We start from the raw sequence: 6,367 nt of genomic DNA on the forward strand, positions 1-6,367 counted from the left end.
CTGAGATGTACCTTATAATTCGCTTGGCTTGAGCCAGATGGCTAGCTTTGGGATTGGCTTGATATCGCGCACACACACCTACAGAGTAGGCTATGTCTGGTCGACTGGGAGTGAGGTAAAGAAGACTGCCAATAATACTCCTGTAGAGGCTTTGATCAACAGAATCTCCATGCTCATCCTTAGTGAGTTTGATGTGAGTAGCAGCAGGGGTCCGCTTGTGAGAAGATTTTTCCAAGCCAAACTTCTTCACCAAGTTTTTCGCATACTTACTTTGGGAGATAAAGATACCATCATTCATTTGTTTGATCTGAAAGCCCAGAAAGTAGTTAGCTCACCGACCATACTCATCTCAAATTCTGACTGCATTTGTCGAACAAAAAGGTCCACCATCTTGTTTGACATTCCTCCAAAGACGATATCGTCAACATAGATCTGGGCTATCATGCGATTTCCATTCTCCTTTTTCACGAACAAGGTCTTATCAACTCCATCTCGGGTATAACCATTCTGCACAAGGAACTGGGTCAGTCTCTCATACCATGCTCGGGGAGCCTGCTTAAGGCCGTAGAGAGCTTTTCTGAGTTTGTAGACATGCTGTGGAAATCTGGGATCTGTGAACCCTTTTGGTTGTGCTACATAGACTTCTTCATTCAGGTACCCATTGAGAAAAACACTCTTAACATCCATCTGGTAAAGCTTGAATTGCAGGTGACAAGAGATCCCAAGCAGGAGTCTGATGGCTTCAAGTCTCGCAACAGGGGCAAAGGTTTCATCAAAGTCTACGCCTTCCACCTGTGTATAGCCCTGTGCCACAAGTCTAGCTTTGTTCCAAGTTATACTACCATGTTCATCAGATTTATTCTTAAAAATCCATTTAGTTCCAATGACATTCACATTGTCAGGTTTAGGAACTAGCTCCCAGACTTCATTTCTTTCAAACTAAACAAGTTCCTCTTGCATAGCATTGACCCAGAATTCATCATCAATAGCCTCATTAACATTCTTAGGTTCAATCTTAGAAACAAAGCAGAGATTACCAATCATCTCCCGATAGTTAACATGAGGTTTTGGACGAGTCTTTATTCCTTCACTGATTTCGCCAATCACCTCATGAGCATGATGATTTTTCTGGATTCTTCTGGAAGGAATTCGTTGTTCAGTCTCAGGAGGAGATCCTTCATCTGGAATAATGTCGCTTACTTTGTCATCAGCACCAGTCCTGACATTTGGGTTTCCAGAAGAGATGTCGTCCAAAGAGTTTTCAGCATCTGTCCTGACATCTGTGTTACTAGGAAAAACTTCATCCTCATCATTAGCATTGTTAGTAACATCATGATCATCGTTTACCATCACATTTATGGATTCCATCATAGTCTTAGTGCGTTTGTTAAAAACACGATAGGCCCGACTATTTCTAAAATATCCAAGAAATATACCTTCATCACTTTTAGGGTCAAATTTACGTCGAGGATCTCTGTCAGCAAGTATATAACAAACAGAACCAAAGACATGAAAGTACTTCACATTAGGCTTTCTCCCCCTCCATATTTCATAATGAGTGATGGAAGTACCTGGACGAATAGTAACTCTATTGTGAATATGGCAGGCAGTATTAAGAGCTTCAGCCCAGAAATGTGGTGGAATGTCTTTAGCCAACATCATTACTCTAGCCATTTCTTGGAGGGTTCGATTTTTTCTTTCAACAATTCCATTTTGTTGTGGTGTGATAGGAGCAGAAAATTCATGGGCTATCATTTCTTCAGTACAAAACTTAGCAAAGCTCATGTTCTCAAATTCCCTCCCATGATCACTCCGAATTCTGATCACTTTGCCGATGCTCTCTCCTTTTTCTCTCTGAACCTTCTTACAAAGAGCTTCAAAAACAGCAAAAGTGTCAGATTTCTCACGAATAAATTCAACACACACAAACACGTATCTCTTCCCTCCGAGACTTTCGACCTGCATTGGTCCCATCAAATCCATGTGAAGAAGCTCCAGAACACGAGATGTGGTACGACCTGTTTCCCAATCTGGCATTCACCACAGATTTTTCCTTCAACAATTCAGATTTGGGACACCGATGATGGCCTTCTCTGAAACAATTTTTTGCATGCTTCTGAGATTAAGGTGACCAAGTTTTTGGTGCCACAACTTAGTTTCGTCAACCTTGGTCAAGGGGCAATTGTTGTTTGGTACGGGTGACCACATGTAGCAGTTGTCACGTGATCTGGTTCCTCGCATAAGTTCATCCTGTTCCTCATTAATCACCACACACTTATCACGAGTAAAATTGACACGTAATTTTAGATCACAAAGCTGACTAATACTAATAAGATTAGCAGTAAGTCCTTCTACCAACAACGCCTCAATCAAGCAAGACATACCAGGATAGTTTAACTGACCATTACCCACAATTTTGGCTTTTACTCCATCTCCAAAGGTAACATGACAGTTAGAATAAGGTTTCACGTTGGTCAGGAAGGTGTGATCACCTGTCATGTGACGAGAACAACCACTATCGAAATACCAGTCACTCCCGGTGGAAGCACTCAGAGATGTGTAAGCAATATTGGCATGATAGGACATATTTTTCACTCTCCATTCCAGCCGAGTAGAAGGTTGTTGACGAGGTAGGACATTCCTGTAACTAGACTTTTGCTGACGGACATTTCTCCCGTATAAACGATAGCAAAAAGATCAAATATGGCCCTTTCTACCACAATAATGGCATACCCAACATGGTCTGTTGACTAGAGACCTGATTGGTCCAGAGAGATGATTCCGAGGAAAATCATGAGAATTGTCATTACCAGATGGTTGAGGCATGTTTCGCGACATCTGGTCAGTCTGCTTTTGGGGAACGAATGTAGTCTGGGATGATGAAGCTCCACGGGTATATCCAAGCCCCTTCATGTTCTTCGCAGGTTTGCCAATGGTGAGGATTTTGTCAAGGCTGTCAGTCCCAGAGTTCAGCATTCTGACTGATTTAGTCATTTGATCAAGCTCTCCATTCAGCCGACTGACTTCCTTCTTCATATCCACAATCGTCTCTAGGAGCCTTGCCTTATCTTCAGTCAGAGTAAGAATAAGAGCACTCTGTTTGTCGAGAATCTGGGATTCCTCAACCCATTTGGTGTGCAAGGTATTGTATGCTTCATTCATAGCATCGTCAGATAGTTCTTCATCTAGAACATATTTCTGAGAGCATTCACCAAATTCATTAGTGGACTCATGAGTATGGACAGAGGCAGTAAAGGCTACAAAGTTACTTATCTGATCTGAGTCGCTATCTTCATCTTCTTCATCCGAGAGAGTAGCGTTGTACCCCTTTTTCTGTTTCTTGAGGAAGTTGGGACACTCCTTTTGAATATGTCCGAAACCTTCACATTCGTGGCACTGAATGCCTTTGCCTTTGCCAGATCGTTCACCACTTTTACTATTCCTGTGAGGATTAGCATTCTTCTGGAATCGTTGTTGGAAATTGTCATTGACATCTTGCGAGACATTTTTCCCATTCATCTGGTTGAGTCTTTTCATGACCCTGCTATAATTTTTTGCAAGCATAGCTATAGTATCGTCAATATCATTGTCAGAGTATGAGTATACCTGTTCCTTTTGTTCATGAACAGAGCTTTTGAGGGCCATCCCTCTGTGTTTCTTTTCCACCTTAGGAAGGGAGAGCTCAAAAGTCATGAGGGATCCCATGAGCTCGTCGAACTTTAACGTCTTTAGGTCATGAACTTCCTCAATGGCCGTGATTTTCATTTTGAACCTAGGGCTCAAGGCTCTCAGGGTTTTTCGAACAAGATCTTCGTCGGTCATTGGTTTCCCGAGAGAATATGATTCATTGGCAAGATCACGGATGCGAACGTTGAACTCAATAACTGATTCATCTTCGAGCATCATGAGGGCTTCAAAATTGGTTGTGAGATATTGGAGCTTTTGCTCACGGACCTTTGTAGTTCCCTCATAGGAAACATCGAGGATTTCCCAGGCCTCTTTGGCACTAGTGCATGTATTTATCAACCTGAAAACATCTTTATCGACTCTGTTAAATATAGCATTAATGGCACGAGAGTTACCAAGGGCCGCCTCATCTTCAGTGGGGGTCCAGTCTTTTTCGGGTTTTGTGCCAGTACGGGCTCCTTTGTCATCAGTAGTCATAGGAGCTTCACACCCGTGTATCACAGCTTTCCATGTTCGGCTATCAAGGGACTTCATGGAAGCGGTCATGCATGCCTTCCAATAACCAAAGTTGGTTCCGTCGAGTACTGGAGGGCGATTGACAAAACCTCCCTCTCGGGAACTATCCATAATAGGTAATCAGAAAAAAAATCCAGGAAACCATCAAAAAGATCAAGGTGCCTGCTCTGATACCAATTGAAATTCTGATTAGACGCACAGACAAGATGTCGCACACAATGTGTTGACAATGTGTCCGACAACTTGCTTGAGCACAGATTATGGATAAACAACAAAACAGTGCAGTAAACAAAGTACACACGATATGGTTACCCAGTTCGGTGAAACACACCTACATCTGGGGGCACGCTGCCAGTGGAAAGGTTTTTCATTATCTTGTAGTCAATAGTACACACAAGGTTTATATCTGATTACAATCAACAAATCAATAAAACCTAGAGACTATTACCACCAGTGATCACCTAGTCAGGGACTCCCCTGAATTTGAGCTCCGTCTCAATTCCACCCTTCGAGCATCCTCATGGCTCGGATGACCTTTAGTCTTCAGCTGTACGTGAACCTTCAATCACGAGAACACAAAACCCAACTCTCACAGACACTCAATCTTTGTGGAATAGTGTTTGACAGAAAACACCGCTTATCACCAAAACACACAGCCTCCCAGTCCGCCGGTCTTGCACGTCTAAGAGCTCTGAGTGTTTGATGAAAAAGGTCGAAGCTGCTAAGGGTGAGCGTATGGCTTTTATAGCAGCTGTACAATCCTGGAAGGTATCTCGGGTTTCCTTACCCGGCCTCAAGTGAATATCACAAAGTAAAGACTCCAGCGAGGCGAATATAGTGCAATGAAGATAGTAGCAGCGAGATATCTTGAAATGAAGGCAGAAGCGAGAAGATATCTCGAAGTAATGACAGCAGCAAGGCAATATTTCTTAATCAATTCACCAGCGAGGCAATCTGTCAAAACCGGAAACTTGCCTGAAAAAGAGTCTGCACACAGGAGGAAATATGTCATACCAAAAGAGGAAATATAACGACCGACATCTTTCCATACATCTTGCACAAAAAAATAAAGCCAATAAATAACGTATCAACATAGACCGTTGGCGCCATCCTCTGGCGATTAGGCTTTTCTTCTGATGATGAAATCATTATGAGCTTCCCAGGAATCGTCAACAACGAGGAACATACCTCATCAACTGCCTCTGGACGTGGCATGGGCGATTTAGACTCTTGGGTCTCTTCGGCTCGGGTCTGGTCCTCGCCGCCATCAGCGTGCGTTTGGTTCTCGTCTACTTCTTTTGGCCCATCATCTTCAAGACCTCTCCCACCGTCTTCGTCATCTTCACCATCATATTTTTTCTTCTGAAGATCATCTTCTTCACATTTGCCTCTATCAGATGGCTGATCTTCATCATTTTTCTCGGCTTCTTCGTTGTTGTTCTCCAATTCATTTGATTTATTCACAACTACTTCTTCATTACCCTTCTCCTCTTCTTTGTCCTTCTCCTCTTCCTTGTCCTTCTCATCTTCCTTGTTCTCTTCTTCTTCTCCTTGTTTCTCTTCAACATCGACGTCGTTCATGGGAACTTTTGTCCCATCATTCTTGTGCCCTTATTCTCTGTTCACATCTTCCATATTCTCTTCTTCCTTCTCATTCACCTCCTCTTCATATTTCTGGAGGTTGACAAAATCATCATCCTGAGAGACTTGTTGCTTGTCCACAACCTTTTTCAAGGTTTCTGAAATGGCTCGCATTTCAGTGGACTGCTTCTTCCTCTCCAGAAACTCTATTATGAAATGTTTCAAATCTTTTTCCATGGCGGACATGCGTATCTGCAATGTACAAATAATTTTGTATGAGAATAGAATCACAAAATGAAGTATTTTCGTGACAGTAAAGTCACGAAATCAAGTAAATTCGTGACATTTATGTCACGAAATCAATTATATTCGTGACATTTAAGTCACGAATCCAAATACTTTCGTGACATAGATGTCACGAAATCAAGTATACTCGTGCCATGAAAGTCACGAAATCAAATATTTTGGTGACAATAATAATGTCACGAACATACTTGATTTCGTGACTTTTATGTCACGAACAGACTTGATTTCGTGACTTTCATGTCACGAGTATACTTGATTTCGTGACTGTTATGTCACG

This window comes from Urtica dioica, chromosome 8 (assembly GCF_054948205.1).
Source record: "Urtica dioica subsp. dioica isolate 48M chromosome 8, U.dioica_male_clone48M_v1_H2, whole genome shotgun sequence".
NCBI classification, from domain to species: Eukaryota; Viridiplantae; Streptophyta; class Magnoliopsida; order Rosales; family Urticaceae; genus Urtica; species Urtica dioica.